Here is a 23,970-nt window from a genome sequence, read left to right on the forward strand (position 1 = left end):
AAGGCCATAAAAGTGTCCAAACTAAGGCATCAGCATGATGATACCATCACTGAAAAAGGCTGATGGCATCCAGATACCTCTGTTAGCTGGAAGGCACGTGGCTGGCACCTGCTGGTCCTTTGCTCCCGGGAGGCATTGCTTTCAGCTTCTGATTCCAGTGGCTTTCTCTTTAAGCATCTGGGGATTCTCACTTCTCTGGGGCAAACTCTGGGCTTCATCTCTTAGCTTAGCATCTCCAAACATCTTTCTGTCTGCATCTCCAAGTGTCTGGGTCTGTCAACTATGAGCTCTATATCTCTCCCTGAACTCTCTTAAGGACTCCAGGAAATTAATTAGGACCCATCTTGAATGGGAAACAACCTAATCAAAAGATCCCACCCACAATAGGTCTGCCCTCACTAGAGTGGATTAAAAAAACATAATGTTTTACAGGGTACATAACAGATTCAAACCAGCACAAATGGGTATTATCATTCCAAATCCAGAAAAGAGAAAAGGGAGACTCTATTGAAATAACTTGTGTAAACGCACAAAGCTAAACAGTGGTTAAGGGGATGGGGAACAAAATTTATTCTTAGGGATTTTGATCCCCCACACCAGTGATCATTCAACTGTGGCTCACTGCCTCATCTTGTAAGGAACACAAGTGGGAGCCATTGAAGTTTTAACCTATATAAAATAATTTTACTCTGAAGTAACAGCATAATCTTCGTCTCCTCTTGCCCTTACTTGCCTCCTTTTTCTCCTCCTCCTCACGCCTTCTAGCATTTATTGAGAGCTTTGGAATTTCCAGACACAGAATTAAGCACTATATACAAATTATCTGATTTCTGTCTCACAACAGCCTAACAAGATGCATGCAGTTATTCTCTTCACTTTATAGATGAAAAAAACAAAGGCTTAGAGAGGTTCACTAACTTGTCCAGGGCCACAAAGAAAGAAAGTAATGGAGCCAGGATTCTAAGTTATATTTCTATAGTTTAAGAGTCCACATCCAAAACTATCTTGTACAGAATTATTCCATTCCAATTTAGTGTCCTGATAATATACAGTTCACATTTGGATTAAGGTAAACAGAAGTGAAAGTGAAGACATATTGTTTTCTAGTTCATTTAAAGACGTGAAAGAAACATTTAAGATGGCTAAGTATGTTATTTCCTGTTTAGCTTTATTGAATAGGATGTAGAGAGAAGGAACAAATATGTGTGGCCAACCTCCATTGTATTGGATCCAATGTTAAGTAATATTTAGACATTTTCTTATTTGATTCCCAAAATATATCTTAGCCCCATTTTATAGATGAAGTATTGAGGCTAAAAGAGACTTAGAAAATCCCCTAAGGCTCTATAGGTTGTAAGTGACAGAGACGGAGTTCAAATCCAGGACACCATACCTCTTGCCTTCCAGTTTCCCCAGAAATGGATAAGAAACTTTTTTCCTTAACTTAAATTTAATGTGCTATTTCTTTCTTAACTCCCCCATCTTCCACATGTCTTTCTGAACTTGTAGTATGACTTTTCAATGAGCTTCCTTTCGTTCTGTCATCTCAGGGCTCCATAAAATCCCACCTGTTGCTCTGCACAGGGAATGTACCATGAAGAACTGAGGAGGATGCTCATAAGACTGGAAGCTGATCCTGAAAGGTTCCCAGCATATACGACAGAGACCACGTACCCTCTTCCAGGCACACACACCAGCGTTGCTCTCTGGAAGCCTGTGAGGGGGACCCACAGAGTGCTATTTGCAGGAGGAACCACAGATATCCTGCTCTGATATCTCTGTTCTCTCTTCTACACAACCCTCCTCATAAGAGATGCAATGATGAGGGTAATGAAAGTTAAACCCATTTGGCTATGAAACACATCTACACATCCCCGCTGCAATAATTAATGACTATTGGACTACAACTTTGGAAGTAATTACAAGGCTTGAGAAAATAAAGCAAAGCTGGATAAATAGTAACCAAAGACTGCAGGGATCACTTACAGTAGGATTGGAAAGAAGGTTGGAAAATATAATTGAAGTTCTTCTATGTCCTAATGTAGCAACTGTCCAATAGACAGTGCTATCTTCTGTGATGATGACAATGTTTTGCACTGTTTAATACTGTAGTCATTAGACACATGTGGCTGTTGAATGCATAAAATGTGGCTAGTGTGGTCAAAGAACTGAGGTTTTCTTTTTATTTAGCATTAACTGATTTAAATTTATGTACTCACATTTGATTAGTGGTTGCTGTATTGAGCCGTGCAGCTCTAAAAAGTCAGGCTACATGGGAAGTATACTCAGTGATCTAGAACAGGCCAGTGTCTTAGGTCTAGTCCCAGGGGAAACAGATTCTGGGACGGATTTACATGCAAAAATTATATTGGCAAGTGCCTTTGGGCTTGAATCCTGATAGGGAGTGAAAGAAGCATGATTGGACAGAGGGAGGGATTGAACTGCAGTTCTGATTCCAGTGTGAGCACTCCCACCATGAAATGATCCTTCAGAGCTGTCCTGCCTTGAGGCAAGGAGCTTGGACCTTTATATCCCCCACTACTACCCACCACATTTGCTTATTATTGATTGAGCTTCACTCCCTATGAAGCTCATAACGTGGGCATGGAAGGTCTCCTGCCCTGTGGACGGGTCACAGAAATTGAATCAGCTTAGCATCATCATCTGCCAACTCTCCCAGCAGCTGGGAGAATGTTTGTGTCAGTCCTGAAGGGGAAACTGGGCCACATACCTCAGCACCCACTATACACATTTTAAATATTCCACCATTTATCCACGTAAGAATGTTCTTTTCTGTTACTTCCTCTGTCCCAGTTTTCAATTCATAGAATCTATGTGCCCCTATATAGCACTGAATGCATATAGTAAACCTGTATGCATGTTTACCTCCAAAAGCAAGTATTATAGAGAACACATTAAAAAATGAAAAGACCACTTTCCTTTTAAGAGATATTTATTTTAAATCATCAAAGAACATAAGGAATAATCATTTTGCAAAGTTTTGTTGAGAGGCTGAGGGGCCCAGGTTGAGTGTTCTGCCTATTTGCTATACTCATCAAATGTTTATGTTGAACAGTACCAAAAAATCAACAAAACTTAGGTTTTCATTTTTAGGATTAGGAAATTAAAGCCTAGGAATAGAGAAGCTTTCAAGATTTTTTCTTTCATGTATTTATTCAATGCCATTTATTGAGTTTCAACCAGACATTGCTAAATATGTGGGTATGAAATGAGTGAAGCATGGGTCTTATCATGAGGGTCTCTGTCTAAAAGAATGATATGAGGATAAATGAATTATAATGTGGCAACTTCTCTAACAGAGACATGAGCAAAATATGTGGGAAATGACATTGAACAAAACTCTGTCTGGGGTTCTTTGCAGAATAAATGGAAATATTCTCATATAGATTGTGGTGGTGAATGCATAACTATATGATTATAATGGGAACCATTGATTGTTTACTTAGGAAGGAATGTATGGTGTGTGAATAAAACTGTTTAAAAAATAAACAGAATGATATAAGTGCTGGAGAAAATGTGGAGAGAGATATATGCCTATTCATTGTTGGTAGGGAAGTAGAATGATGCAGCCCATCTGGAGGGCAATGTGGTGGTTCCACAGGAAGCCAAGTATAGGATTGCCACATGATACTTCCACCCCGTTGTTAGGTGTATACCTGGAAGAACTGAAAACAGGGACACGAAAGGATATTGGCACATTTGTGTTTATGGAGGCAGTGTTCATGAGCTGCAATGGATGGAGGTGGCCTAAGGGTATATCAGCTGATGAAGGAAGGGTGAACTGTGGTATATACATACAATGGAATATTGAGCAGGTGCAAGAAGGAATGAAGTTATGAGGCATGTGACTAGGTGAATGAACTTGAGGATGGTATGTTTGAGTGAAATAAGCCAGAAATGAAAAGAATAATATTATAAAGCCTGACTCATATGGGCTAAATATAATGTGCAAACTCTAAGAATTGAATTTGAGAGCTTAGGTTATCAGGGGAAGGCTTATTGTAAATGTTCCTAGATTGTAAGCTCATACAGCAGTCACATCTATTCCTGAGTTTTTACAATTATTTCTAAATTCTTAGATACTGGGCTATTTGTGTATAACCTGGTTGTTCCCTGGAACTTTAGGTATCTGTTTGACACCTGAGACTCAGAGCTAGAGTGCTGCAGCTTTGAAAGTCAACATTACCCCATACAGCAACAGTTAAAAAAGCTGAAAAAGATTTCAGACTTCAGTTAGAGATACGAATGAAGCTAATCTGGTTAGGACTAAGGAAAATCAGACTAAAGTGTAAAGGACAATATTGACTGTGTTTTAGAACTTCAACTTCTGTGTGAGACCAAAGGAAGAGATGTTTATTTGGTGCAAAATTTATATTTTCTGTAGCAAACTATCCAATTTAACTTGTGTGGTCTGTTTATTCCAACAACATAATTACATGGAAACTTGAATAGGGAGAGATCTTTTTGGATTGGCTAGGTTAGTGTGAAGCCTAGCCAGATACATCCCAGAGTAATTTGGGCAGATAATAAAAAAGTATATGCAAAGCCCACTTGAGGGATTGGGGAAAAATGTGGAAATATTATACTTCCCCACCTGGGGAATTCTGATAGTCACGCAAGCTTTGGTGACTACTCATTTAGTAGGCCGAGCCTTCCATCTTGGGGCTTGCCTTATGAAACTTATTCCTGCAAAGGAGAAGCTAACCCTACTTATAATTATGCCTAAGAAACACCCCCAGAGAACCTCTTTTGTTGCTCAGATGTGGCCTCTCTCTCTCAGCCAACTCTGCAGATAAACCCACTGCCCTCCCCCCTACATGGGACATGACTCCCAGGGTTTTAAATCTCCCTGGCAATGTGGGATATGATTCCCAGGGATGAGCCTGGCCTAGGCATTGAGGGATTGAGAAAACCTTCTTGGACCAAAAGGGGGAGGAGAAATGAAACAAAATAGAGTTTCAGTGCCAAAGAATTTTCATATAGAGTTGAGAGGTCATTCTGAAGGCTATTCTTATGCATTATATAAATAGCCCTTTTTCATTTTTATCTAGAAAGAAATACCTGAAACTATTGAACTGTAATCCAGTAGCTTTGATTCTTGAAGATGATTGTAGAACTACATAACTCTTAAAGTATGACTATGTAATTGTGAAAACCTTGTGACTGATACAACCTTTATCCAGTATATTGATGAGTAAGGAAACAAAGATAAAAAATAAATAAATAATAGGGGGGATAAGATGTATGGGATGCTTTGGGTGTTCTTTTTATTTTTATTTTTATTCTTATTTTTATTTATTTATTTTTTTGAGTAATGAAAGTGTTCAAAAACTGTGGTGATGAACGCACAATTATTTGATGGTACTGTGAACCACTGATTTTACACTTTGGATGATTGTATGGTATGTGAATATATCTCAGTAAAATTTCATTACCAAAAAACTGCCTGGGGGCAGTGTAGCATTTGTGCTTCCTATAGGCCATGATATTTAATCTGTGTCTTCAAGAAAGAATAAGCAGGTGCCAGAGGAAGTTAGTTTAGAGCCAGTTTGCTGTTTTATTCCTGTTTGTAGAGATTGAGGTGGTAGGAGTGGTGCTGTTTGGATTGCAATAATCTAGACATAGTTCGCTTAAATGACAGGGAATTTATTGTAAGGATAAAAAAGGGAATAAGTAAACAAGGACCTCAGACATATCACCAGGGCTCAAGGTCACCCAGGCCAAGTCAAACATCCAGGCTGAGGAAGAGCAGGAAACAGCAGAACCAAGGCCCCTGAGCCTGGGCCAGGGAGGTCATTCGGAATCCAAAGAAGTTCTAGAAATCATGGCAGCAAGAGTTCTGAGCCTTCACTCTACCCTGTTCCATTAATTCAAATCTGTTTCTATTCATGAATGTCTGTCCATCCACTTCTGTAACAATTAGCTGCTCCCCCTCCATACTTCTACATGTAAATTTCAGGGGTGGAATCAAATTGTCTCAGCCAATCATCATTTATGTTTGGTCAAAATATTTTTCTAACAGTCCATGTCATAGGCTATTAATCAATCTATTCTATCTTTCATGGCTATTCCACAAGAAGAAGGAAAGTGGACCCTCAGAGAGGCGGTTCAAGGCTCTCCAAAGGACATCTGTAATACAATTGTGAAGGGCCTTATATGTCTTCCTAAAGACTTTTAATTTTATTCTTTGGATTGTAGGTAATTAAAAGGTGCTTCTACATAGGGAATTGTCCTGATGAGCTTTGCCTTTTAGGAAGACAACTATAGGAACACTAAGGAAAAGAGACTAGAATGCAATGAATCTGGTGCTCAAGATATTAAAAGTGCATCGTAGGTGGCAGAGGGACAGCTAGAATGGTGTATTTTTCTACCATTCACTCTGGCGGTTTCATGTAGAAGGTTCTCTCAAATCATGCACACATAGCTCTTGAGATTTTCTGCCTCAGTTGTTGCTTTTTCTCTAGCTCTATTTAGCACCCATTCATCAGTACAAAAGGGGACCTGGAATAGCGGGGCAAGATGGCAGACTGGTGAGCTGTATGTTTTAGTTACTCCTCCAGGAAAGTAGGTAAAAAGCCAGGAACTGCGTGGACTGGACACCACAGAGCAATCTGTCTTTGGGCATACTTCATACAACACTCATGAAAACGTGGAACTGCTGAGATCAGCGAAATCTGTAAGTTTTTGCGGCCAGGGGACCCGCGCCCCTCCCTGCCAGGCTCAGTCCCGGGGGAGGAGGGGCTGTCAGCTCCAGGAAGGAGAAGGGAGAATTGCAGTGGCTGCTCTTACCGGAAACTCATTCTACTGATTCAAACTCCAACCATAGATAGACTGAGGCCAGACACCAGAGACTCTGAGAGCAGCCAGCCCAGCAGAGAGGAGACAGGCATAGAAAAAAAACAACACGAAAAACTCCAAAATAAAAGCAGAGGATTTTTGGAGTTCTGGTGAACACAGAAAGGGGAAGGGCGGAGATCAGGCCTTGAGGCGCATATGCAAATCCCGAAGCAAGGCTGATCTCTCTGCCCTGGGCACTTTTCCTTAATGGCCCTGGTTGCTTTGTCTATTAGCATTTCAATAACCCATTAGATCTCTGAGGAGGGCCGTTTTTTTTTTTTTTTTTTTTTAAATCCTTTTTGCTTTTTCTAAAACAATTACTCTAAGAAGCTCAATACAGAAAGCTTCAAAGAATTGAAATTTGGGCACGTCAAGTCAAGAGCAGAACTAAGAGAGCTCTGAGACAAAAGGCAATAATCCAGTGGCTGAGAAAATTCACTAAACAACACAACTTCCCAAGAAAAGGGGGGTGTCCGCTCACTGCCACCATCCTGGTGGACAGGAAACACTCCTGCCCATCGCCAGCCCCATAGCCCAGAGCTGCCCCAGACAACCCAGTGTGACGGAAGTGCTTCAAATAACAGGCACACACCACAAAACTGGGCGTGGACATTAGCCTTCCCTGCAACCTCAGCTGAATGTCCCAGAGCTGGGAAGGGGGAGCAGTGTGAATTAACAGAGCCCCATTCAGCCATCATTTGAGCAGACTGGGAGCCTCCCAACACAGCCCAGCAGCCCAGAACTGCCCTGGGGGGACGGCACTCACCTGCGACATAGCACAGTCATCCCCCAACAGAGGACCCGGGGTGCACAGCCTGGAAGAGGGGCCCAATTGCAAGTCTCAGGAGCCATACGCCAATACCAAAGACTTGTGGGTCAGTGGCAGAGACAAACTGTGGCAGGACTGAACTGAAGGATTAGACTATTGCAGTAGCTTTAAAACTCTAGGATCATCAGGGAGATTTGATTGTTAGGGCCACCCCCCCTCCCCGACTGCCCAGAAACACGCCCCACATACAGGGCAGGCAACACCAACTACACACGCAAGCTTGGGACACCAATTGGGCCCCACAAGACTCACTCCCCCACTCACCAAAAAGGCTAAGCAGGGGAGATCTGGCTTGTGGAGAACAGGTGGCTCGTGGACGCCACCTGCTGGTTAGTTAGAGAAAGTGTACTCCACGAAGCTGTAGATCTGATAAATTAGAGATAAGGACTTCAACTGGTCTACAAACCCTAAAAGAACCCTATCAAGGTCAGCAAATGCCACGAGGCCAAAAACAACAGAAAATTATAAAGCATATGAAAAAACCAGACGATATGGATAACCCAAGCCCAAGCACCCAAATCAAAAGACCAGAAGAGACACACCTAGAGCAGCTACTCAAAGAACTAAAGATGAACAATGAGACCCTAGTACGGGATATGAAGGAAATCAAGAAGACCCTAGAAGAGCATAAAGAAGACATTGCAAGACTAAATAAAAAAATGGATGATCTTATGGAAATTAAAGAAACTGTTGACCAAATTAAAAAGATTCTGGACACTCATAGTACAAGACTAGAGGAAGTTGAACAACGAATCAGTGACCTGGAAGATGACAGAATGGAAAATGAAAACATAAAAGAAAGAATGGGGAAAAAAATTGAAAAACTCGAAATGGACCTCAGGGATATGATAGATAATATGAAACGTCCGAATATAAGACTCATTGGTGTCCCAGAAGGGGAAGAAAAGGGTAAAGGTCTAGGAAGAGTATTCAAAGAAATTGTTGGGGAAAACTTCCCAAATCTTCTAAACAACATAAATACACAAATCATAAATGCTCAGCGAACTCCAAATAGAATAAATCCAAAAAAACCCACTCCGAGACATATACTGATCACACTGTCAAACATAGAAGAGAAGGAGCAAGTTCTGAAAGCAGCAAGAGAAAAGCAATTCACCACATACAAAGGAAACAGCATAAGACTAAGTAGTGACTACTCAGCAGCCACCATGGAGGCGAGAAGGCAGTGGCACGATATATTTAAAATTCTGAGTGAGAGGAATTTCCAGCCAAGAATACTTTATCCAGCAAAGCTCTCCTTCAAATTTGAGGGAGAGCTTAAATTTTTCACAGACAAAGAAATGCTGAGAGAATTTGCTAACAAGACACCTGCCCTACTGGAGATACTAAAGGGAGCCCTACAGACAGAGAAACAAAGACAGGACAGAGAGACTTGGAGAAAGGTTCAGTACTAAAGAGATTCGGTATAGGTACAATAAAGGATATTAATAGAGAGAGGGAAAAATATGGCAAACATAATCCAAAGGATAAGATGGCCGATTCAAGAAATGCCTTCACGGTTTTAACGTTGAATGTAAATGGATTAAACTCCCCAATTAAAAGATATAGATTCGCAGAATGGATCAAAAAAAATGAACCATCAATATGTTGCATACAAGAGACTCATCTTAGACACAGGGACACAAAGAAACTGAAAGTGAAAGGATGGAAAAAAATATTTCATGCAAGCTACAGCCAAAAGAAAGCAGGTGTAGCAATATTAATCTCAGATAAAATAGACTTCAAATGCAGGGATGTTCTGAGAGACAAAGAAGGCCACTACATACTAATAAAAGGGGCAATTCAGCAAGAAGAAATAACAATCGTAAATGTCTATGCACCCAATCAAGGTGCCACAAAATACATGAGAGAAACATTGGCAAAACTAAAGGAAGCAATTGATGTTTCCACAATAATTGTGGGAGACTTCAACACATCACTCTCTCCTATAGATAGATCAACCAGACAGAAGACCAATAAGGAAATTGAAAACCTAAACAATCTGATAAATGAATTAGATTTAACAGACATCTACAGGACATTACATCCCAAATCACCAGGATACACATACTTTTCTAGTGCTCACGGAACTTTCTCCAGAATAGATCATATGCTGGGACATAAAACAAGCCTCAATAAATTTAAAAAGATTGAAATTATTCAAAGCACATTCTCTGACCACAATGGAATACAATTAGAAGTCAATAACCATCAGAGACTTAGAAAATTCACAAATACCTGGAGGTTAAACAACACACTCCTAAACAATCAGTGGGTTAAAGAAGAAATAGCAAGAGAAATTGCTAAATATATAGAGACGAATGAAAATGAGAACACAACATACCAAAACCTATGGGATGCAGCAAAAGCAGTGCTAAGGGGGAAATTTATAGCACTAAATGCATATATTAAAAAGGAAGAAAGAGCCAAAATCAAAGAACTAATGGATCAACTGAAGAAGCTAGAAAATGAACAGCAAACCAATCCTAAACCAAGTACAAGAAAAGAAATAACAAGGATTAAAGCAGAAATAAATGACATAGAGAACAAAAAAACAATAGAGAGGATAAATATCACCAAAAGTTGGTTCTTTGAGAAGATCAACAAGATTGACAAGCCCCTAGCTAGACTGACAAAATCAAAAAGAGAGAAGACCCATATAAACAAAATAATGAATGAAAAAGGTGACATAACTGCAGATCCTGAAGAAATTAAAAAAATTATAAGAGGATATTATGAACAACTGTATGGCAACAAACTGGATAATGTAGAGGAAATGGACAATTTCCTGGAAACATACGAACAACCTAGACTGACCAGAGAAGAAATAGAAGACCTCAACCAACCCATCACAAGCAAAGAGATCCAATCAGTCATCAAAAATCTTCCCACAAATAAATGCCCAGGGCCAGATGGCTTCACAGGGGAATTCTACCAAACTTTCCAGAAAGAACTGACACCAATCTTACTCAAACTCTTTCAAAACATTGAAAAAAATGGAACACTACCTAATTCATTTTATGAAGCTAACATCAATCTAATACCAAAACCAGGCAAAGATGCTACAAAAAAGGAAAACTACCGGCCAATCTCCCTAATGAATATAGATGCAAAAATCCTCAACAAAATACTTGCAAATCGAATCCAAAGACACATTAAAAAAATCATACACCATGACCAAGTGGGGTTCATTCCAGGCATGCAAGGATGGTTCAACATAAGAAAAACAATCAATGTATTACAACACATTAAAAACTCGAAAGGGAAAAATCAATTGATCATCTCAATAGATGCTGAAAAAGCATTTGACAAAATCCAACATCCCTTTTTGATAAAAACACTTCAAAAGGTAGGAATTGAAGGAAACTTCCTCAACATGATAAAGAGCATATATGAAAAACCCACAGCCAGCATAGTACTCAATGGTGAGAGACTGAAAGCCTTCCCTCTAAGATCAGGAACAAGACAAGGATGCCCGCTGTCACCACTGTTATTCAACATTGTGCTGGAAGTGCTAGCCAGGGCAATCCGGCAAGACAAAGAAATAAAAGGCATCCAAATTGGAAAAGAAGAAGTAAAACTGTCATTGTTTGCAGATGATATGATCTTATATCTAGAAAACCCTGAGAAATCAACGATACACCTACTAGAGCTAATAAACAAATTTAGCAAAGTAGCGGGATACAAGATTAATGCACATAAGTCAGTAATGTTTCTATATGCTAGAAATGAACAAACTGAAGAGACACTCAAGAAAAAGATACCATTTTCAATAGCAACTAAAAAAATCAAGTACCTAGGAATAAACTTAACCAAAGATGTAAAAGACCTATACAAAGAAAACTACATAACTCTACTAAAAGAAATAGAAGGGGACCTTAAAAGATGGAAAAATATTCCATGTTCATGGATAGGAAGGCTAAATGTCATTAAGATGTCAATTCTACCCAAACTCATCTACAGATTCAATGCAATCCCAATCAAAATTCCAACAACCTACTTTGCAGACTTGGAAAAGCTAGTTATCAAATTTATTTGGAAAGGGAAGATGCCTCGAATTGCTAAAGACACTCTAAAAAAGAAAAACGAAGTGGGAGGACTTACACTCCCTGACTTTGAAGCTTATTATAAAGCCACAGTTGCCAAAACAGCATGGTACTGGCACAAAGATAGACATATAGATCAATGGAATCGAATTGAGAATTCAGAGATAGACCCTCAGATCTATGGCCGACTGATCTTTGATAAGGCCCCCAAAGTCACCGAACTGAGCCATAATGGTCTTTTCAACAAATGGGGCTGGGAGAGTTGGATATCCATATCCAAAAGAATGAAAGAGGACCCCTACCTCACCCCCTACACAAAAATTAACTCAAAATGGACCAAAGATCTCAATATAAAAGAAAGTACCATTAAACTCCTAGAAGATAATGTAGGAAAACATCTTCAAGACCTTGTATTAGGAGGCCACTTCCTAGACTTTACACCCAAAGCACAAGCAACAAAAGAGAAAATAGATAAATGGGAACTCCTCAAGCTTAGAAGTTTCTGCACCTCAAAGGAATTTCTCAAAAAGGTAAAGAGGCAGCCAACTCAATGGGAAAAAATTTTTGGAAACCATGTATCTGACAAAAGACTGATATCTTGCATATACAAAGAAATCCTACAACTCAATGACAATAGTACAGACAGCCCAATTATAAAATGGGCAAAAGATATGAAAAGACAGTTCTCTGAAGAGGAAATACAAATGGCCAAGAAACACATGAAAAAATGTTCAGCTTCACTAGCTATTAGAGAGATGCAAATTAAGACCCCAATGAGATACCATCTAACACCGGTTAGAATGGCTGCCATTAAACAAACAGGAAACTACAAATGCTGGAGGGGATGTGGAGAAATTGGAACTCTTATTCATTGTTGGTGGGACTGTATAATGGTTCAGCCACTCTGGAAGTCAGTCTGGCAGTTCCTTAGAAAACTAGAGATAGAGCTACCATTCGATCCAGCGATTGCACTTCTCGGGATATACCCGGAAGATCGGAAAGCAGTGACACGAACAGATATCTGCACGCCAATGTTCATAGCAGCATTATTCACAATTGCCAAGAGATGGAAACAACCCAAATGTCCTTCAACAGATGAGTGGATAAATAAAATGTGGTATATACACACAATGGAATACTACGCGGCAGTAAGAAGGAACGATCTGGTGAAACATATGACAACATGGATGAACCTTGAAGACATAATGCTGAGCGAAATAAGCCAGGCACAAAAAGAGAAATATTATATGCTACCACTAATGTGAACTTTGAAAAATGTAAAACAAATGGTTTATAATGTAGAATGTAGGGGAACTAGCAGTAGAGAGCAATTAAGGAAGGGGGAACAATAATCCAAGAAGAACAGATAAGCTATTTAACGTTCTGGGGATGCCCAGAAATGACTATGGTCTGTTAATTTCTGATGGATGTAGTAGGAACAAGTTCACTGAAATGTTGCTATAGTATGTAACTTTCTTGGGGTAAAGTAGGAACATGTTGGAAGTTAAGCAGTTATCTTAGGTTAGTTGTCTTTTTCTTACTCCCTTGCTATGGTCTCTTTGAAATGTTCTTTTATTGTATGTTTGTTTTCCTTTTAACTTTTTTTTTCATACAGTTGATTTGAAAAAAGAAGGGAAAGTTAAAAAAAAAAAAGAAAAAAGAAAAAAGACAAACAAGGAAAAAAAAAAAAAAAAAAAAAAAAAAAAAAAAAAAAACGATGTAGTGCCCCCTTGAGGAGCCTGTGGAGAATGCAGGGGTATTCGCCTACCCCACCTCCATGGTTGCTAACATGACCACAGACATAGGGGACTGGTGGTTTGATGGCTTGAGCCCTCTACCATAAGTTTTACCCTTGGGAAGACGGTTGCTGCAAAGGAGAGGCTAGGCCTCCCTGTATTTGTGCCTAAGAGTCTCCTCCTGAATGCCTCTTTGTTGCTCAGATGTGGCCCTCTCTCTCTGGCTAAGCCAACTTGAAAGGTGAAATCACTGCCCTCCCCCCTACGTGGGATCAGACACCCAGGGAAGTGAATCTCCCTGGCAACGTGGAATATGACTCCCGGGGAGGAATGTAGACCCGGCATCGTGGGATGGAGAACATCTTCTTGACCAAAAGGGGGATGTGAAAGGAAATGAAATAAGCTTCAGTGGCAGAGAGATTCCAAAACGAGCCGAGAGATCACTCTGGTGGGCACTCTTACGCACACTTTAGACAACCTTTTTTAGGTTCTAAAGAATTGGGGTAGCTGGTGGTGGATACCTGAAACTATTAAACTACAACCCAGAACCCATGAATCTCGAAGACAGTTGTATAAAAATGTAGCTTATGAGGGGTGACAGTGGGATTGGGAATGCCATAAGGACCAAACTCCACTTTGTCTAGTTTATGGATCGATGTGTAGAAAAGTAGGGGAAGCAAACAAACAGACAAAGGTACCTAGTGTTCTTTTTTACTTCAATTGCTCTTTTTCACTCTAATTATTATTCTTGTTATTTTTGTGTGTGTGCTAATGAAGGTGTCAGGGATTGATTTAGTTGATGAATGTACAACTATGTAATGGTACTGTAAACAATCGAAAGTACAATTTGTTTTGTATGACTGCGTGGTATGTGAATATATCTCAATAAAATGATGATTAAAAAAAAAAAAATAAAAAATAAAAATAAAAAAAAATAAAAAAATAAAAATAAAAAAAAAAAAAAAAATAAAAATAAAAAAAAAAAAAAAAAATAAAAAATAAAAAAAAAAAAAAAAAAAAAAAAAGGGGACCTGGTGACTTAGGGCCCAAGGATAGGGATGTACCATGCCTCCACACTGAAAAGAAAAACAGCTTGGCATTTCTATCCATGAGTTTAATGGCTTGACTTATGTAAATGCATTTTGCTTCAGAAAAGCAAAGCATCACCCAGAACCTTTTCCACAAAATGGCTGTGTAATAAAGATTAAATATAGAGCAAATCCATTTTGCTGGAGGTAAAAGACAATCACACTTATTTATTATTGCTAGCTTACTTTTACTTTACTTTTTTTCCTTTTGATTAAGACACAACTTTCTTTGTGTTCCAAGGGTTCTAATCATGTCATTTTCAAGCCACTCTGAAGAGAGGAAGAGGGAGGGTTGGCAAGCGTTGGGTGTATCTGGATGCCCATTTACAATAAGAATAGAGTAGAAAACAAAGTCTAGTGTCACTCAGGCATTTTCTGTCTTATGTTTCAAACTGTTATTTTAACTGAGAAAATACAAACATTTCTGAGCAATGGAAGAAGCAAAAAGCGTTGTTGTGTGTGTGTGTTTGTGTGCCTCAGTTTTCATCTTGCAGTGAGGTCCTGAATAGCACTTTTGACAAGTAACATGCTTTTCCATTTGTGAGCAAAATCACTAAAAAACAGGCAGCTCTCCCTTCCTTTATCAGCTTTGTTTGTTGCTACTGCCCAGGAAGATTATTTTTTTATTCCCATATAAGTCCATGTAATGCCACAACTTAAAGGGAGCTGTTTTATAATGAGTAATTATGCCAAGATCACTTAATTAACCCTTAATTATCCTCAAAGCTGATTTAACCATTCCCCCAAAAGAACATAATTGAATGGGATATCTATAGCAACAAACGACAAAGCTGAGACATGCTTGCATGGCATGTGATGGAAACAAGCACCTTGAGGGGCAAAGCCTGACCTTTTCAAGAAACCAACAGTCATAATTATGTACTAGAGGCACGGTGCATTTCCAAAGAGACCAAAAGAAGAGGAGACGAGAACAGCACATTACAATCAGATGCTTTTATCCTCCATTTACACTGAGCATCTTGTGCAGTTGGCAAGAGCATGGGCTCTGAAGTCACACAGAGAGCTTGAATTCATATTAGGTTATCATTCCCCATTCACTAGCTTCTGTTTATCTGTAGGCCCCCTATATTCTACATTATAAGACACTTATTGTACTTGGTTCAGGGGGTCACGTTAGTGGTAACATACAATAGAGAGCTTGGATTCAAATTTCCCATTGGGCAAGTTAACTATTTCATCACATGTCCTTCTCTATTAACAGAGATTACACTAGTACCTACACATTGAAATTTGCAAAGATGAAATGCAATGCTTTATATAAAACTGTTAGCATATAGGAGACCCCCTCAAAAAACGTTCGCTGTTCAAGGTAAGGTAGACCAGCCACTGCCCTGGAGCTAAAGGTAAATGTAGAGTAGAAAGATTCCAGAAGATACTGCTGTTTTCTATGAATGATTCAGTTAGTTGATTTTGAGTCTAGGTACATTTCCTGGATCATTATTTCCTCAATCATTGCCCAATTTGGAATATCTCACAATAGGCATCTGTTGTCCTCTAAAGAAGGAATGTGTTATTACTGCTGTCTATTGCATGTTGCTCCAAGAATGAGAGACAGTGACATCTGATACTATCCAATTGGGAAGTTCATCAGCCCTGGAGAGATTTAGCAGTGTAGTATATAGGGAAAACTTGTTCATAGTAGTCAAACAGATGAGGGTTTAGCATGTCATTTGTTTAGTAATCTTAATGCATATGCTTTCTATTTAGGCCTCATTTTTTTTTTTTTTATAAAGTGGGGGCATTATCTACATAATTAGCTTAATAAGAGGACTAAGTATACAATTTGTTAAAATCTAAGTTTGAAATAACATTCAACTTTATAAAGTATATTAAAAGCAATAGAATTTCTTCACCCAGTTTCCCCTAATGTTACTGCCTTATATGAACATAGAAAATTAACATCAATATAATTAAATTACAAAGGCTATTAACTCATATACATATCTTATCCAAATGTCATCAATTTTGCCACTAATGTCCTCTTACTAGTCAGGGATCCAATTCAGGATCCTATATAACAGTTTTCAAGTCTGCTTAGTGTACTCCAAAATGTCATATGCCCTCAGTCTTTCTTTGTCTTTCATAATCTTGGCACATGAAGAGGAGAGCTGGTCAGTTATTCTGGACTCATCTAGTGTTTTTTCATGGTAATACTGAAGTTATACATTTTTGGCAAGAACACCATAGCAGTGTTGTCGTGCCCTTTTCAGTGCTCCATAATACCAGGAGTTATGTGATGTTGACATGTCTTATTACTGGTGACATTAATTTTGATCCCTTGGTTAAAGCAGAGCCTGCCAGCTTTCTCCACTCGAAATTTACCATTTTCCCTTTGTAAGTAATATCTTGTAAGGAGATATTTGTGACTATGCAAATGTTCTTTTTCTCATATACTTTTGCCCACTAATTTTAGCATCCATCAATGATTCTTGCTTTCAACCATTATTACTATTGTGATGGCCTAATGGTGACTTTCTATTTCATTATTCCTTCTTTATTCACTAAATGGATTCTACTATAAGGTTGAACTATCCCTTCTCCTCCATTTATTTCTTTATTCAGTTATTTACTTACATCAGTATGGACCCAGGTATATTTCTTTATTCCATGTGTTGCAATCCATTACTATCATTTTTTATTTTCTTATTCAAATTGTCCCAGATTTGGCCATTGGAAGTTTTATCAAGTTACCTCTGGTGCCATTTGAACACACGTTCAACAATTTTTGACCAATTGCTTTCTGGTACCACAAAATATTCCAGGATTTTCTTTTATTTTCTCTGTCCCCAGTCCTAGAACCAACTATTTCTCCAAGGAACCCTGGCTCCTTTTATTGTAAAATGGCATTTAGAAATCACAATCTGGTTTCTAGTGCTAATTGCTCCTGAGATGTCTCTCTATCCATTTGTGTGTGTCTATGTGTGCATACATATAAAAATGCAAATTCATACCCATTCCTGTTGTTGTCTGTATTAGTTTCCAAGGCCACAAACTGGGAGGTTTAAAACAAGAGATTTATTCTCTTACAGTTCCTGAGACTGGATGTCTGAAATCAAGGTGTCAGCAGGGCCATGTTCTCTCCAAAGTCTCTAGAGAAGAACCCTTCGCTGACTCTTCCAGCTTCTGGTGGTCAGTCGCCTAAAATTCTTGTCCTTCCGTGGGTTGCAGATGCATCATTCCATTCTCTTTCTCCGTTGTCACCCCTCTGTGTGTGTGTCTCGTCTCTTCTTCTGAGGGCACCAGTCACAGACCAATTCATGAGGACCTCATCTTAATTTGATTACAACTGCAAAGACCCTTCATCTAGTTTCCTGTTGGCTAAAACAAATGCCATAAAATGTGCTGGCTTAAACAACTGGAAATTATTGGCTCTTGGTTTTGAGTCTAGAAGAGGTCACCAAAGGGATGCTTATGCCTGCTTCCTGTGGCTTCTCTTTCTGTGTCCAGTCTTCCTTGTTTATAAGGACTTCAGCCCTATTGGGTGAAGGCCCACCCTCAATGACTGTGGATGCACCCGAACTAATAGCATCTCAAAGGTCCTATTTCAAACGGTTCACACCCACAGGACCAAGGGCTGGGACCTGAACTTCTATTTTTGGGGGGATACAATTCAATCCCCAGCAACCCTATTTCTAAACGTGGTCACATTCACAGGCAATGGGGAGTAGGATTTCAGCAAAAATTTTGAGGAACACTGCAACCTGTAACTTCCTCGAAAGTAAGAATTCCATTCCAATATCACAGAACTCATTCTAAACTTCCTCCTTTAATATGGCTCTTATAATCATAATATATTGAATTGTTCTTTCAATCCTCATATATACACAAAGGTTTTTTCCAGAATTGCTAATGCTGTGAAAACCAAATTTATTAACTAGAGGGCAATATTTGCCTATAGTTCTTTTTATCTTTAGCCTACAATCAAAATGCTGTTTTCCAGTTACTTAAATTAGTTCTTGTCTCCCACCATTCATTAATATCATTTATTTGTAACACATTTGGGTTCACTCGTTACTGTTCGTATTCCATTTTTGGTTCTCTTGGCAGTTCATTTTATTTTATCTTTTTATTAATTAATTACTTTTTTTCTGAATGGCAGAACTATACCAAAAGTTATATTCAGAGAAGTGTGACTTCACCTCATCATTTTTTTACCATTCCCATTCCCATTCTTTTTTGACCCATCCCCACCTAATTACATTAGGTTCTGATATATCCTTCCTGCATTTAATTATATATAAAGAAATATATATATTTTCTCATATCCCATTATTATATAAAAATAGCATACTATAGATATGTGCTTTTTTTTTTCATGTAACAATATGTCCAAGAAATTCCTCCATATCGCTTCACAGAGATCTTTTCATTCTTCATGACAGGTGCCTAGTTCCCTTTTTAGTGGATGCACCATAGTTTATTCAATCCCTTTCCTAGATATGAGTATTTGGATTGTTTCCAATATCTTGCATTAACTAATGCTGTTGTAATGAATAAAACTGTGCATATGTGGTTTTGCATTTTTGGACGTGCTATGGTGACATTTTTAAGGTTTCTGGTACATAGTAGAAGTCCCCAACCCTCCCAAGAAGTGGTGGGCTAGGCTCTGCTTGAGCTACATTCTCAGAGGAGATTATGAATGACTGCCTGTGAGATGTATAAAGAGAAAGAAAAAGAAGAGAGTCCCAGCCAAGAGGGTTTGGAAATCAGGAGGTAGCCCAAAATACCAAGTCTATTGAGGAGAAAGAGAAATGCTAACCTAGACCTGACATAAAGAATCTACAAAACCAGTTGAATCTAGAGCTTATAAGAGTTAAAAAAATCAGAATCAGGAGAGCAAGGAGGCCACAGAAGACAAACTATGGTTAAAGTTGTCACAAGAGAAATAAATGACTCTCATTATAGAAGGTCTGGCAATTATGGCTCCTTTTTTGAAAAATATAAATTTCTCCAAATCATTATAGACGGAAATGCAACAGATAGAGAATAAAAGAATTAAAATGATGGCTTGTTTTCTGTTTGGCATTTCTTTCAAATGGGTCTAGAACTTTCTGACCCACGTATCTCCATTTGAGAATCCTCTCCTGAGACAATTCACTAATTTTATAACTTCAAATCAATGCACATTAAAAATAATAATTTCTGACTCTGTAACTATTCCTGGTTTTCTACAAGTCAGTAAGTTATTAAGTTGTAATGCTTTTTTTGGTACAGAAAAAGAAAACAAAAAATCTTTGAAATTATCTTTAAGATTTTCAAACATTCCTCCCACTTTATGAAAGAAGTATTTGAAGTACCAATAAACACATCCTTCCTCCTTGTCCAAATTCTAAAATAATTGAAAGATATGGGCATTAGAGAGATAGAAAACAAAATAGCAGCTTTATTACTAAACACATGCGCGCACGTGCGCGCACACACACACACACATCACAAACCCTGGATTGGGAATGTGGTTTGAGATCTGTGGTAAACTGAGCTTGTTAATGCTTTATCCCAGTCATAGGGAAAACAGGAACATCCCAGACTTCCTTTGTAGGGGGATCTGTCCAGCCCTGGAAGTCTAGAGCCTGGAGGGGCAGGGCCTGGGTGCTTCCCAGATGGCATCTGGAAAACCTCTGTTAGCTGGGAAGGGACGTGGCTGGTGTCTCCTTGCTCCCAGGTTATGTTTCAAAATGGTGTTCTCCAAAATGTTAGTGTCAGCTTCCAATGGCCATCTTCAAAATGTCTGTCTCAGCTGCAGCTCTCAGTAGCTCCTTCTGTCTGAGCTTTTACAGGGCTCCAGTGAACTAATCAAGGCCCACACTGAATGGGCAGGGGCCACGCCTCCATGGAGACATTCAATCAGAAGTCACACCCTAATCAAAGATGTCACTCACAGTTGGGTGGGTCACATCTCCATGGAAACAACCTAATGCAAAGTTTCCAACATCATCAACACTAACACGTCTGCCCTCACAAGACTGCTTTAAGGAATATGGCTTTTTTCTGCAGGACATAATATATACAAACGAGCACACCATGATAATTAAACCACAAGTGTCCTACTGGCTTCCATCTCTAGTGTTTTGTAATTTTGTGCTATGTTTTGTTATGTTTTTTCCCAACCTGATTCTGTTCTTACATCTTGAATTAATTATTCTTCCAAAGTTCTGTGCTTTGTTTGTCTCATGCAGGGAGAGACAGGTATGAGAGCTAATTAAATATCCTCTTGTCAGACAGCTCAAGAAATCTTCAGTGCCTCTGGTTCTGTATGCATGTGTGTGTGTGTTCTTAACTTATTCCTTTGTAAGGAGGCTGAAAGGCAGTAATGGCCCCCTTATTTATTTTAATGGCTAGGTGGACTTTGCTTTGGAAAAGACCAGACTACAGAAGCACAGAAGCAAAGTGCAGTAGGGGTCTAACTAGGTGATTTATCTGACTGTGCTCCTGAGTAATCATGGCTGTGTCATCAGCAAAACCTCTTTACTTGGCTCTGTACTTGATGCTATACCCCAGGATCTTTTTCACTGCATCCTTTGTGCTGATAGGGATGGACACAGCCCATTGCCTGCAAGGATATAGGAGGCTGTTGGAGAGAATTGTGTTACTGCAAGTAGAACATGATTATTACAAGAACAAATAGCTGAGTGAGGGACAGGGAGTGAGTGATTGGAATACTGGCAGGCTTTAAATATCATCATGGAGGAGAGAGAATCTTTTTTTTAAGTGCAGCCAAGGATCATTTCCAGGCCTTTTATATCACTAGTCATGGCTAGTTTGTTTGTGTGTTTGTTTGTTTTGTTTTAAAAAGGATGAAGGTTGGGAGAGGGTAGCTGAGCAGAAGGAATATAGGATTTAAGATCCTTTGAGATTATTCCTAATATTATTTGAGACAATCTCTTGTCCATGGGAAGCTAGACCATAGCACATCATAGGTAGGTAGGCATTTGATTACAAGGAATGTATAAGCTCTCTGCATTTATTCCTTTTACAGAAGGATCTAATTTAGTAAAATAAATTATTTCCCATTTTAAAATACCCATGAAAAGGAGCATTGGTGTTATTATCATTTGAACAATAAGAAAGATTTGTGCCATATCAGGAAAGAAATGAAATCTTCTGGGTAGTCATGGCTGCCTCGGCTGCTGTCAGTTCTCTCATTCATGCAGTGGTAGTTAAGGGCTCAACATCCGTTCACCTTGAGGTGCATTTAACCGTTCTTTACTAAAAGGGACATATTCCTCTGAAACCACTCCCTAATTTCAGACCCTTCAGCAGTCAGCTAAAAGATTGCCTCCTTCACGCCAACTAGAAGCCATGTAGAAGAATACCCCCAAAATCTGTATCTCAACCTCTTGCCTTAGTAGCCCTTCCAGTATGATCCCTAGTTTCCATATTAGCACAGTATTTCTTGAAAGTAAGGACTATGTCTTAGGTGCAATATCATATACATTTAACAATCATTTAACCGGTCCTGTTATCATGGAACTTATTTCTAAATGAGGCTGGAGTGGTAAGGTAGAGAAAGAAGCAAATAAACATGTTAACAGCTCAGTAATCATTTCTGAGGGGATAAACCAGGAACATGACAGAATATGATCTCAGAAGGGGAGGTTGGATAGGAGAGAAGGAGAACGGTCGGGGAGGACCTCTCTGATGTTCAATCTAGGCCTGAATGAAAAGAAAGGACCAAAGGTGCAAAGATCTAGAGTCAGGGTGTTTTTAGGGAATAAGAACAGAGAAAGCAAGTCATAATCTTGAAACATGATGAATGGGGATAAAAAAGGCCAGTTTGTGTGTAGGCCATCACTGAAGGTGGATAGAAGTTGGAGAAGCCATCAGGTGACAGACTGCATAAGCCCTCATGGGCCTATTAAGAAGATCTTAAACAGAGGAGCTGCACATTGGTTTCCTTTTTCAAAGATCATTCTTGGTGCTATGTAGAAAGTATTGTAGGAAGGTAAAAATTGCAGGGGAAATATCAGTATGCTGATAATGCAGTAGAACAGCTGAGAGTGGACGGGGTCTTGGACTAGGATGTCCTAGAGCATTTGGCACTGAGATTTGTTTAATCATCATAAATGGATGATTAAATAAATGAAAAGAAGAGGCAGACTTCCAGGAATGAGGATAGGTGTTCATTTTTGGAAGACTCTTTTTATGAATTAGGGAAATCTGAGACAAGCCTGATTCTAGTAAACCTTAACTAAAATCTGAGTCCATATTATAACCCTAATCCTAACATGAACTGAAGGCATCAACAGGAGAGATTATGCTGGGAAAAGGCCTTACTCTCCTTTGGATATTTTGATTCGGGTTTAATAAAGTTCTACAGTTTTAAAGATAGGCCAATAACCCAAGAGTTCATTCAGGGTAGAAAGTTCATACTCTATGTCCTGGCTAGCATTCCTCCAAAGAAGAGGCTCACCTCTCTCTTTTGACCTGAGCAGAACTGAACCATCATAACGGAGTCCAGTTATATGCAGTGCTAAATAAATTAGGCCAAAATGTCTAGTGGTCATGAGAATCTGCCTTATTATCCTATATTGCCCTTAATTGCATGGTTGTAGACATCTTGAAATACCTACCTCAGTAGTCTGGTAGCATTACGTTCTTTCCCAATACCTTAATATCTTCCTCAACACCTTGAAAATCATTTCTCTATTTGCCCATGCATTTTGCCTCCATGAATTGAGTGAACTCTCTAGGGAAGCGCAGACTGGGTCCTATAACACCATTATACAGTCAATGATTACAGGCTCATGCCTACAGCTGATGTTTGATACATATTTGGAAGTGCTCCTAATGGAAAAAAATCTTTCACTATCCCTAAAATGGTCACTCAATACCTTGACATTAGGGGAAATTAGTTGAAGAAAAAGTTCTTACCAGTGTACTAAACCCTAATTTAGGTGGCTAGTTATTGCCATAGGATTGTGGCAAGTGCCTTCCTGCTCCCAAATTCTGACCCTTGCCTGCCAGGCATATTTACACTGAGATTTCTCAATGTTGATATGCAAATAGCTGATTCCTTCTCGTGCATGCCCTTCTCTTCATTTCTAAGAGGAAAGATGCCATGTCAGTGAAATACATTTTTATTTCTTTTGCATTATCCCATAAGAATAAGACAATCCAAGCCACTTAACTGCCTCAAAGCTGTGGCCTTTAATGACACCAACCTCTCCTTTAGCCTGAGCTGAATTTGCAGAATGACCTCAAGGTGAAGATTTTCACTGGCCCTTCCTGAATGTCTAACCCTCCAGTTCCCCCAGGAGCCTGAATGTTTTGCTTTGCAAATAAAAATGTCAAAAGGTCTATTTATAAATTTATATTTGGTGACCCAGCAGGAATTTTTTAGCCAAGTTTTTATTTACTTGGGGAATGGTTCTAAGCTTTGAATCAGCTGGAGG

Source organism: Choloepus didactylus, chromosome 3, assembly GCF_015220235.1.
Source record: "Choloepus didactylus isolate mChoDid1 chromosome 3, mChoDid1.pri, whole genome shotgun sequence".
Lineage (NCBI taxonomy): Eukaryota > Metazoa > Chordata > Mammalia > Pilosa > Megalonychidae > Choloepus > Choloepus didactylus.